We start from the raw sequence: 13,522 nt of genomic DNA, 5'->3' as shown, positions 1-13,522 counted from the left end.
TGCACTCACAAAATCCTCATGCACTTTTGGAGACAGCAACAACAGCTGAAGCAAGGATGCTCAAAGGACTCTTTGCTGTTTCATCTCATGTCACTTTCAGTGCAAAAGCAGGGTTTCTCAGAACAGCAGCATGTCTACCCTGTGTGCTCCTGACAAATCTGTGGGGCTGTAAAAATGCTACTTCAGCACTCTTTGTAGCTTGGAATGAAATCCTGGCCACATTTGCAACACTGCAAAAATTCAAAAGAGTTTACAGGACCACTAATTCATTTTCTTGCTTTGGGTGGCGTCTCAATTCATTGCTATCTGAGCTGAAGCAAGATGGAGACAATTAAGACATAATTTATTCAAGGAGACAAGATTTTGTTCTGAGAAAGAGCTGTCATGCCAAATAAAAGCTCTTGGGTACATGGTTTTCCAAAGATAAAGAGAGGGGTTCTCCATCTCCAGAGATGCTGCATCAGAGGGAGCAAGTACCTGATATCTGGGGGCCCTTCCCAGCCCCATTTCCTATCGCACTCCCTCTCTAGGCAAACATGTACACTTCTGGGAGAGAAGGTCCCTGGTGAGCATCAGCAGCTCAGAATTCAAGTAACTCACAAGAGTTACTCTCCTGTGGATCTCTTCAGAGCTGTGTCATAGCTGGTTTTAGTGGGCAAAAAGATCTCTTCTGTCTCTCAATTTAGAACAATATTTTATCATCAAGCTCTCTAAAGAAGGTCCAGGGATCTAGAAAAGACATTGGTTCAGTGATTTTACCTAACCATTTTAGAACTAGAAGCATTCTCCAGGACTGGCTAATAATAATTAAAGAAAAATAATGACCAAACTTCTTCAATACTGTGAGATTCAAACACAGATACTCTTCATACAATAAAGATGCATGAGCTGGAGAGGGCAGCAAATTCTACAGCAGAACTTCTGGAATAGCAGCTGGTGTAATATTAGTTACTAAAGCACTGCCATCTTCCAACAACAAAGATCTACAAAGCTTCATAGATTAAATTTCAGTTCTTAATAAAGTGAAATTTCTACCTTTGTATTATGTTTGTGTAAGTGAAAACATCACTAGACTGCTTTGCCTATGGAACTCAACTTATGGTCCAGAGCAGTGTTTTCATTTGAAGATGCACCTTGACAGGTTTAAAGCTGATGTAGAGGAAACTTCTACAGACAGTACATTTTAGATTTGCTGCATAGCTAGGGCAGACAAGCCATAGAAAATAGTAGCTAACTGTACTATCAAAAAAAAAGTGTGTCATCCAACTAAATTTGATTGTTTGATTATGCCTTAGTTTAGCACATTTGATTATGCTTTAGTTTTATATAACATACCAAGAAAAAAAAACAGAAACCAAAGTTCTAATGAACTGTTATGTCAGAAATTTAACTTAAAAATATATATCTTCTTTTAACCAGCAAATTGATAATTAAAAACAATTAAATTCAGCAATATAGCAAGAAGTAAGCTAATGTTGTCAAACCAGTGGTCTGTTTAAACGTTTTTTTGATTAATCCCAAACCCAGGGGAGCTTTTCTGTATTTTACATGAATAGTTTATTGGATTAAATGTGAAGCATGTCCATGTACAGCCAGAGCAATGAAATGATAGCATCACATTCATGCATGTGAGTTGGCTTTCATCAAATTCATATCTTTCTCTGAATTTAGTTGTTGGATTATAGGACTTCCCCTGCTCTTATCTCGCTACTTCTCTAAGTAAAATGTAGATATACCTGAAACAATACTCCAGGAAGCAGGAAACTTTTTCTCCCTCTTTTGTAAGTATTGACTCAGAAGAAAGACACTTGAACAGCGAATAAGGTCGGATTTTTAGGAAACATATTCCCACAGGGCCAGAAGATTTTGTTAATACAGAATACAACTGATTGCTGTGTAGGTGTTTTTAAATTACTGCTGAAGTTTTCAAGATAAGGATTTGCTCATAGAAACCTTCTATGGATATTTCAAGAGAAATTGTTTAATTATAATAGCTTTATGCAAGTAAGAGTAGCAAGAAGGCCATCTTTAAAATCTGACTAGTGATGAAATTACTTGATATGAGCAGTACAGAAGGAAATCCATTAATAATGTTGTTTTATTGAAATGAATACGGATACATTAAGGTTGTTTTTAAGATTAGCCAGATAAAGCATTAAGGGTATGAAAGCCTTAAAAGGAAGTAGCAGTAACTCATATGGCAATAAAGCCTATTTTATGTTAAATCGGGCTTTGAAAGAAAAACAGCTGCTTTTTAGAAAAGCTACATCCATTTTTATATACTGAGACATATTTGGTTTTTTTCATTAACAAGTGCTATTTAGAATCATGGATCCCTACATCACCGCATTCATAAAGGAATAAAAAAAATTAAGATGCAAACATATGGCTAGGAAAAATGTATCTGTTTCTCATGACTCTTTTTTCCATCAAAATGCAGTAACTGAATAGCACCAGCAATGACCCATAAAGCATCTTTCTGAAAAGTGTTAAATCTGTTCTCTTCCATGCAACTAGACAGCAGCACATTTCTGTGCAGCTTTACAATAGCTTTATTTGGATGACTTTGAAGTGCCTGGTGCAGAGTCAAAAACAAACAAAAAAACCCCTCCACCTTGAAATTCTTGCCAAACTAACTAGAGCAACATCAAGACCATCCACAGCTGACTCTGAATTCAATTAGACACCATGTAGGCAGTTTGTTCCATAAGCAATTGAGAAACTGCTTCCCAAAGCCAAAAAGGTCAAAGAGAAAATGAGTAAGGCTTCCAGCAGCTTGGAGGTGAAAACAAGTTTATCACACATGCCTTCTGCATGGGCTGCCCAGCTGCTGCTTGTGCTCCCTAGCCCCCTAAGCCCAGCTGCTTGTTGCCTATTAAGTGCATCTCAGCTCCTCCTCGGAGCTCTCCTGACTTGCTATGCTTCACTGCCAGCTTGTTTGCAGTCAGGGCACCAGGTGGCTGCTTCTCCTCTGCAGCGCCAGCGCTGGTTGCTGGGCTGAGCACTAATATCAGCCAAAATTGTTCGCCATATGCTTTAGAGGGAGTAGGGCTAACCAGGAGTGTTAAAAATTCATGAAATCATGTCAAAATTGTGAGAACTAAAACAACAACAACAACAAAAACACATGTGATTTTCTGTATGTTTTAGTGTGAAAAATAATCATACTTTCCATGGTTTTATCCTCTGCCTTTCAGCTTAGAAAGTGTCCCAGAAAAATACCATTGTTCTGGCCAGTCCCAAAAACAGCCATATATCTCAGGAGCTCAGGGCTTCACAGCTTTTACAACTGAGACCACCCAAGCCATCCTATAACACCTTGAGATACTTGTGTACAATTAGCATGTGCTGATTCCTAATCACTCTAACAACTCTTGGTGCACTCACTATATCTGTAACTGAAAAGCCTTTTTCCCCTCTGAATACCAGGGACATGATTGATATTCTGCCTTTCTGAATAAAGCCTGTCTTGTACTTCTTCACCCGTAACCAAAATTTCAAACCAGACACATCCCTGACCAAATATCTCTGCCCTACTGGGCCAAAACTGTCTTCAAGTTCTCATACATGCCAGAACTTCTAGAATTAAGATGCTGCCAAATTCCAATTTCTTTCTCAACTTGTTGTGAGCAATCTTGGTTCTCCTGAAGTCAATGAAATTTTTCCCAAGGATTAAATGTAGTCATAATTTCACCCAGTAATGACATGAAGCAGAAAGCATGCAGCTTAGCAGATGTCGAGTGAAGCAACTGAAAGAAGGCAATCCTATTTTATATTTTTCAGTAAAGTTAAGGTAAAATGTGAAATGAGGGCCACTAAGGAAGAATAAAACTCATGAAAAGGAGACATTAGTTTCACAGGAATGCATTTCTGAGCACAACTGACTAATCAATGACAATATACCCCCCCATATGGAAACGAGCCTTCAAGCATATTGCAAATGCACACAGCATTACAGATTTCCTTTACTGATGACAAATTAACAAAGCACCTTCCTGAAATGAACTTAAAGGCACTACCCCAGTATGCCAAACATTTTACATATAGGAACTGTACACTATGATGAGACACATAGCAAACACTTGTTCACCACAATGTTAACTTCCATTTAACTCACTCATGACTAACACAGACAATAGTGTTTCTGTGTATTTAGCACTCTGCATTTGTGAGACAGCAGAAAAAAGTTCACACTATGAAACACTTATGACAGACAACTCATTTTTATTTCTTAAACAAATAGATGCTTTGTAATACTGTATTTTTTAATAGTTGCAAGCAATTTCATTTTATTATTCTGTCAAAGATACAGGACCCGAGCATACATAATTGAAGACAGAGGAAACTGAGAACACACTTGACAGAATTAACAGGTAAATGAAATCAGTAAATCCAACTGCCACTTCCTTTCATTTGATGTCTGTGCTAACACATTCTCTAAAGTTCCAAGCACACAGCACACACCAGATAGAATATTTTAAACAGCAAGTTTGTCTCAGTAATTCACATGGGTAACTAACACTTTATCATAATATATGAAATTCCTTTTAGGTGCTTTATTTTTGCATGCATGCACCACTCCTTATTATGTCCCCCTTTTTAACAGAGTCTTTATTTGTTTTAAAGATCAAAGAAGATAAATTCAATACAAAGCTATGCAGCACGAGCAGCACCTGTTTCTGCTACCCACACATACTCTTTCACTCATTCCCCTGTCTGACCTCTCTCTGCAGGTGACTATGAGTGAACAGCCAGCTCTCTGTGAGACCTGAATGGGACATACACATGGGCAGATGCAGCAAATACTTTAATGTTTATTAATCTAAAAAGGAGCAAAGATTACAAAAATATAAGGAGTAGAAAACCTTAGACAAGTTAAAATACATACAATCTTTAGGCAAAGTTTGTTTTGGTCAGGCAGAATTTAGCTTATCAAATGTCAATCCAAAACAATAGGGGTATAAACTAAAAAAAAATACTGTAGTAAATTTATACTAAAAGGTGACAATTACCCTTCTTTCCTAAGGCCACTGTACCACAGTAAATAGTCTCATTCAGTGCATTACAGCATCCTCATATCAGAGCAGTTTCACTCATGTGCTGCTGATACTAGAAAAATAACTTTATTTAATTTTTTTATGTATAAACTAAAGCAATTTTTCAGGTGTAGTTTTGATCACCATATTTTTGTTTTTTATTAAATTGTTCTTCAATAATTCCACTGATTTCACAAACCTGTGAAATCAAACAGAAAAACACAGATATTAGTGCTCAAATGTAATGTACACAAAAATAGGAGAAAAGGGAAAATTAATCCTTCACCATGTTTTCATTTTGTAAGAGTTTTCTGTTATGTTGAATTCACAGTTAAATAAGCAATGTGGATCAGTATGTAAGGGAATCTCAATTATTTTTTGCTGTTTCTAAAACATTCAGAAGCAAACAACACTGCCCTTAGTTATACTATTTGTTCCAATTATTCAGTGGTTTTGTGGGGTTTTTTTCTGCTACTTCTTTTTCAATAGTGGTAATAAACTGCAAAAAGTAGTCTGTGTTTCATAAAACATGGAATATAATATTCACCTGTGATGAATCAGATAAGCTGAGATAGCAATGTTTTAATTTCTGCTTGTGTTCAGGTTGAAAACCTTCCCCAAAGCAAATGGAAATTTAGCTTTAAAAAATATTTACAGATGCAGATTGCAATGGACTGTTTTGCAAATGTTGCTGACTGGAACACAACATGCCCTCTCCATAGTTTGTAGAAAATATAATGCTGTAACTGGACCTATTACATAGATCCAGTGAGAGAATCGAGGTTATGAACCGGAAATAAACATCTCAACCTCATTTAATTGTACTGGTGACTGCACAAAGATCTGTGTGTTACCTAAGAAGCCTCCACCTCTCCTTTTTTAAACACTGCAGGAAATCAGGCACAGCAGTTTCACTCCTTTTGAACATTTAAATATGCAAGCCCTTTCTGGGAGATTTAAGAAACTTGGCAGAAACAAATTCTTTCCATTGTCTCCAGCTAATTAATTTAATACAATTGGAATAATTTTCATTTTGTCAGATGATAAACCTGGAATTTGTATGTGATTCTGTATTGATAACCAACAAAGCAAGGCACATACCATGAAAACCTCTGCAACAACAAAAACAAATTAACCAAACAAACAAAACACAAGACAAAAAGCCTAGGAAACCTTAGCAACAATTCTTATCCTTGATTACCTTTATATGGTTGAGGGCTTTTTGTCATTTATATACCTAATGTTCAGCTGTTTTCCTTGGAGGTGCTTTTTTAGCAGATATTCAAGCTGTACCACAGTTTGATCTATAAGTAATGGACTTGTCTTATGGTGGGATAAAGAAAAGCAAATATGTGTAAGCCTGTTTCATTTGCAGATTCTTCTTGTGACTGTTACCCACAGAAGACCCAGGGACTGGTCTTATCTGGAGGAGTTAATTTAAGAAGTTAACCACATGTTAATGGCTTTGAGTTCATTGTGTCCTTTATTTTTTGCTTATAACACTTGAAGCTCCTGCTTGCTAGGACAGAACATTTAATTTCCTTTGTCACAGTTTGATCCATCTTTTTTATTTAAACATCTATCTACAGCAATCGTGTTATCTCTGAAGTTTCTGGTTGAATGCCTTTATGTGAGTGAGGCAAATTCCTAACAGGGTTTCCCAAATGCTGGTCATTTTTAATCACCTCCTGAAATCCATTGAGCAATCCCAATCTGTTTTAATGGAAAGACACCTAACCTATGGGTTTTTTTTACTGATATTATGTGGAATAATTACTTTGCTACTTAACTTCTAAGGCATTCAAGAAATGGTCTACCGTTCTTGGTGACAGCATTGTGCTGAGAGCTCACACTGAGATGATCTTCTATGACCATCCTAAATCCATTAGGTCACTGCTTTCCAGGACAAAGCCTCATTATTCTGCAGCAGAGACAGATATGTTTCTCTGGTGCCAGATATATTTCATTTGGTTTAAATATACTTCATCTGCTTATAATAAAGTGCATTTTACTGGAATCTGGCCATTATACCAGGGGATTCATATCATTTAATAACTTCAACTTGTCCTTCCCACCCATTATCCAAACCTATCAGACCCTTATGAGCCCCATTCATCTACATCTTCCCATTAGAAACTCAAGTTTTTGATTCCTCATTGAACCAGCTTTTAATTTACCTAATGTGTGTCCTGATAATTCTCTAGGCCATTTTTTAAATTACAGTGTCATTTTTTATTACATTAAATGTCATTGGGAATCCAAGTTTAGCATAATAAGGAAAGCTGTAGAAAAAGATATCTGTAGGTTTGGAAGCTTTACTGAAAAGAGCTTTCTGCACTAAAACAGGTTTTAATTTTTTTTTTTTTACTCCCTGCAATGGAAAATTCCCTTCCCATACTAAATATTTAGTCCAATGTGAACTTTTCCAAAGTGAAACCAAATATTAGTCAGGATAAATAAAGCAATGTGCCTTAAAGCCTTAATAATATAAGAAGATTACTGCAGGTTTGTATTTAAGCACATCCATTCAAAAAATAGGAAACTTGAGTCTAACTTCAACTTTCTCTAGTTGCATTTGAACTCACCACTCACTGTCCAAAAGTCATCTGACTTCTAGTAGAAATAATGTGAATCTCTACATTTGTTTCACCATCAATAAATAATTAAATTGAAATGGGCAGGTTACCATGCTAGAAAATTGTTGTCATCTACCTTCAGACTCAGAAAACAGTTATATGAAGTGATGCAGCTTCAGCCACAAGTGTCACAAGACATCCAGCCAAGACAATCCAATAGGCCTGGAGAAATTCTGTTTAAAGAAGCACAATCCCCTTTCTGGTGTCCTATTTCTGAAGAGGACATAGAACTGTCTCAAGCTAAATATGTAGGCAAGCCAATGTCAGGCATGAGAGACAACATTCTTTAATAACCATAAGTGCATACTGCAGAAATTTAGTAAATAACTCATATCCCAAGCAGACAAAAGCTTTATGACACCCTCTGCAGAGATTACATGGAAGGGAGAGATATGAATTTTTTACTGCAGTTTGTATTACCACTCTCTAAATATTAAAGGAAAGAAGGACATCAACATCTGCAGAAGATTCATGACTTGGGATAAAAGTCTCCCAAAAGTTTACTTTTGGGACAGATTCACTTGTGAGACAAAAAAAAAAAAAAAAAGAAAAAAAAAAGTGTGTATTTATAGTGAATTTATTATTCACTGAGAAAAACTGCCAACTACAACAATTATGCTCTTACTAATCAGACATATAATTGAGTAACATTTGAGTGATGCCTGATAAGCACCTTACTTTCTAGAGAAACCACATCTAGCCTTGTCCTAAACTCAAACCCACTGAAAGAGACGTCTCCAATGCTCTATCAGAGCAGAGCACAGATACAAACAGCTGAATTTGAATGACAGAAATGGAATGTGTTTGCATAGATGCCTGCAATCAATAGTTGCTCCTCTAACCCTGATTCTGTCATTCTTACTCATACTGAATAGCACCTGGCCCTAGCAAAAGCAAACTTTCACAGCAAAAACCTATTCCAACAGTAGATTCCTCCTTATTGTTAACTCTGGCCAAGCAATCTTCCAAATCTTAGGAAAACTTACTTGCATAATTAGGATAAATTGACTGTTTTGGCATGTGAATTTACTCAGTGCAAGGAACTTTACCCATGGACAAATACTGTATGGATTGGAATTTTACTAGAAGACAGTCTGAATTTCTCAAGTCTTCAAAAACCCTGATCTTTCATTCTTTTAGTTTTTTTCCCTAGGCAGATGTGCAAATGGGAAAATGAAGGTTTCCTTCAACAACTGTTGAAGTCATCAGCAGAGTGTCTTTGACTGCAGAGTTTCAAGACCAGTGCAAGAATGAATGGAGTAGAAATCCCACTTATTCCCAATGAACATTTGATTTATCAGCAGTAGACCTTTCACAGTCAACCTTAGCAAAGAGTTTGCAGATGAAGAGTAGCAAAACCCACAGGTCAGAGGGCAAGAGTTCAAGACTTGCCCCAGATCAACTGAGCTAGAAATGAGCATCTAGTGCTCCTTTTGGCAAGTTGGAATTAAGTGATAATAGACACACAACTTTGTGTGCCATTAACTACAGAAACTGGCATGCCTTAAGCAGATTAGCACAAAGGAATGTTTTTACACAGATGATCGATCCTTAAGGGTAACTTCCAGTCCTTAATGTTCTGTGAGTATATTTAATATGGATTAACCAAGTAGCAAGCTTTTCAAGAGTCTACTTCATTCACCTATCATGTACATCTGCTAGATGGACTGACTGGAGGCTGGGACCCTTTATGTCCAAGGCTGTGTGACCTGGAGAAATCTGCTGTATGGGTTACTTCTTGAGTTTGGCATCCAAGAAAGCAGACTTAGTGTTTTGGGCAGCAATCCTTGCCAAGACTAGAGATGGCAGGTCAAATTATACCAAAATCCCTGTCTTTTGTCTTTTCAAGGTTCTTGGAAGCTAGTGATACTTAGAAATTTCCAATCTTCAATCTTTGTAGGTCTTTTTCTCAAGGGAAAATTCAAGCAGATTCTTGTCAGACCCCTGAAAGGGATGAATTTCTTCTCATAAAAGCTGTCTAAAAAATGTGCTGGTGGTGGTTCTTCTGTTTCTGTGCATCAGTACCCCATAAAGAGGAAAATCTATTCTTGCCAGCTCAAAGAATTTTCATCAAACTGAAGGATTATGCAAGTGGTAAATATTTTCTCCAGATCCCTCCTTTTTCCAAGAATGATCTCTATGCATTCTCAGAAAACTCTTCACAGAGAATCAGCACACAAGCGAACTACTGCAGATAATAATGGGGAACTGTCTCCAGAATCACAGAGGAAGAACACACATGAGGTTCTGTCTAGAGACATTTTTAGTCACTCTAAAAGGACACCACAGGTCCTTGATTTTGGATCATGCTGCATGACAATTTTCATCTCTCATTGTGTAGAGAGTTTCAAAGGAAAACACATTTTGCAAGCAGAAAAGATTTTGTTTCTAAATTATAATAGCTCTTAAAATGCACGTCTTAATTTTTATTTTTAATAACAAAATGTACATTACAAGAGCAAATAATTATACCTGATCTCTTTCTCTGATCTATGGCCACAAACTTAATTAAGTGCACAAAGAGGAAAAGGAAGGAGTATGCTAAAAAATCAACAAAGCTTCTTCAAAATATTTTTCTTTCCTTCTTTAACATAAAAAATCTCTTAAGCTGGTGAGTAGCTATTTGATTTAAAATGTTGTCATAATTAGTATGAAGGTTTAACAATTATTGACTTCTAGTTATCACTGAAACTTGATGCTAAGGATAAATTTTTAAAATGCTGTCAGAGAGCCTGGAGAATTTAAAATGTAAAGTCTGAGGTACAAGAACTGAGAACCAAGATCTTATTTCCATAAGACGAGATATGTGCTGTTGTATCTGTTTTGCAAATGATGCTTGTCAAGAGATGCTGAGATTCCAGTGATCCAGTTCTGTTCAGTTATCACTTACTTTGAAAATAGTCTCTCTAAACTCTTACATCTGAATACATTTGGAACTGTTCCCCTCTTATTTTTTTCATTCTTTTTCTTCTAAAACTCTAACCAGACGATATTACTTTTAAAGAACTCAAGGTGACTCACACAGTTTCTCTTTCTGCATTGTTTTCCCACTACCAAAAACTAGCTTTACACCTGGCTGCTATTATCCCAAAGTAGTCAAAGAATGTGGTAAATATTATCCACATGTAATTTATCAAAGGCTAAGTCAAAGAACAGGTGTTGCTATTGTAAAGATTAATTTTGCAGCTCTTCTGCTCAAACTCACAAATTATGGACTCCTGGGCCTTCTCAACACTAAATCACACAAAAAATACCCGCACAGATTTATTACTTCGGGGGGAAAAATTATGTGTAATCTTGCCAGCTGGTCTACCTACAAGCAGTGGCAACAGCAAGTGTGCCAAAGCTCCTTGCTGGCTCCACTTCACAACCAGGAATTGGCAGCTTCTCTTTGTCAGCAGTGGCAGTTCTGCGCTTTCTTGACAATGTCACTAGCACAAAAACTCAGACAGGGATGTTACCATCCTTAGTTACTTTTAATAAAAATTTTCACTATTAGATTTCAGTTACAGGAGGTATTACTTTAATAAAACATTTCTGTTTTATCCCTTTAGTTTTAGTAGCAGAAACAGTGATATGAGGGTGCACCAGCTAACTACACTGAGGTCAACCTGTTTAACTAACTTGATAGCCATCTATGATAAGGTCACCCACCAGTTGGGGATGGATGGATGGATGGATGGATGGATGGATGGATGGATGGATGGATGGATGGATGGATGGAGGGAAGTTGGTGGACATGGTTTTTCTGTACTTTAGGAATACTTTTGATTCTGTCCCTCACAGCATCCTTCAGGACAACTTGTCCAGCTGTGGGAGGAGTGGCTGCAGGCTGTGCTGGGTGAAGAACTGGCTGAAGGGCAGAGCTCCAAGGGGGCCCCTGGTCACCAGTGGTGTTGCCCAGGGATCAATTCTAGGGCCAGTTCTGGTCAAAACACTTACCAACAACCTGCAGGCAGGAGTTAAATCCACCATTAGCACATTTGCTGATGATCCCAAACTCAGAGGTGCTGCTGACTCTTTGGAGGGACAAGAGGCTTTGCAGAGGGATCTACACAGACTGGAACACTGGACAGTGATCAATGGCATGAAGTTTAACATGTCAAAACACCAGATTCTGCAGCTGGGACAGACTAATATCAAGCAAAAGTATAAACTGGGAGAGGAGTGGCTGGAGAGCCTCTCTGCAGAAATGGATCTGGAGGTGCTGGCTGGCAGCAGGCACAGCAAGAATCAGCAGCATGGCCTGGAAGCCAACAGGACAAAGCCCATCCTGGGGTGCATCAAATACAGAACCACCAGCTGCTCAGGAAAGGTGACTATCCCACTGTGTAGGGCACTGGTGCAGCCTCACCTCAAGCACTGTGTGCAGTTCTGGGCACCACAATTTAAGAAGGACGTGAAGGCCCTTGAGTGGGTCCAGATGAGGGCCTCAAAGCTGGTGAAGGAATGACCTGTGAGGAGCAGCTAAGGATTTGGGCTTGTCTAGTTTGGAGAAAATGAAGCTGAGGATTGACTTCACAGCTTCCTGAGGAAGGCATGTGGAGAGAGAGGCCCTGATCTCTTCTCCCTGGTATTCAGTGACAGAACACTTTGAGCCAAAGTAATGGCTCAAAGCTGTGCCAGGAGAGATTCAGACTGACATCAGGAGCATTCCTTTACTGAGAGGGTGAAGACTGAACAGGCTTCTGAGGGAGATGGTCAATTGCTCAAGTCTGTCACTGCTGAAGAGGCTTTTGGACATTGACCTTAACAACATGCTTTTAATATTTAACTCGCCACTTTGTTTTCTGGGCAATTGCAATGACCTGTAATATTATTGGAATATTATAGCACAAGATTTTTGGGTGCTCACAAGTCCTCACACCCACACAATTCCAGTACAGCAGCTACACAAGACCATGGTGCATCTGATATGTCCTGGAGCATCAGTTTCCCTGGTCACACACACTGTGTGTGTGCACAGCCAGTCCTATCAATGTTTGTGGGACTGCAAATTCATTACAGAAAATACTGAGGAAAAATTGCATAGACATAAAGGCAGATCCCAGCGTCTCTCTTGAGCCACCTAAGGTGAGCTTCAGCTCAAAGGCAACTGAAAGGCTCTGGTGCAAGTCAAATTGGACTTACAGCCTTGGACTAAAATCAGATGGATGCACAGAATCTCATTGTAACATTTTACTAGTGTTCAAAAAGACCTGCACATGCTCTTTAGGATCTCACTGTGTAAATTTAAATTTTAGTCAAACTCTGGGCTATGTATGAATTTGTGAAACTGATGTATGAGTAAAAAACAATTATTTAAAGTGGCATAATTTTAAAAAAATCCATTTATCTGGCATGTTTCTTATGAATCCTTAATCCCTTACAGAACTGTTCCCTTCTGTAAAGAAAACATCTTTTTCGTATGTTAACTCTTGATGTTTAAACCAGGATTGAGTTTTCTAAACATGTTGATTAAATCATCTGCTCTTTTTCAAGTACATCACCTAAAATATCTTAGGAAGCAGTTTGCATATTCACCCTTGAAGATCACAAAACTACTGCGAATTAAGAGAGATAATGTGAAACAGTAAGATCATTTACAGGTACCTTGTAGGCAGGGAGAATTTGCTACAATTTGAGAATATTGCAATTTATAGCCTGTTACTTGTTCTGCCATTTAGGCTCTGATCCTGCTGACCCTCCATTCCATGATTAGACAAATACTTCGAAGAGTGTATGATATTAAGTATTACTGTAATGATTAAGAACTTCTATTTATACAGATGAATTACAAAGAATGTAAGCAAAATACAGATAATTGAGTGTCAGACCTAAGGAAGGAGGCTCTACTTTTCAGACCTGGAG

The sequence above is a fragment of the Ammospiza caudacuta genome, chromosome 1 (genome assembly GCF_027887145.1).
Source record: "Ammospiza caudacuta isolate bAmmCau1 chromosome 1, bAmmCau1.pri, whole genome shotgun sequence".
In the NCBI taxonomy this organism is placed as follows: Eukaryota; Metazoa; Chordata; class Aves; order Passeriformes; family Passerellidae; genus Ammospiza; species Ammospiza caudacuta.
Note: the sequence above shows the minus strand (reverse complement) of the source record.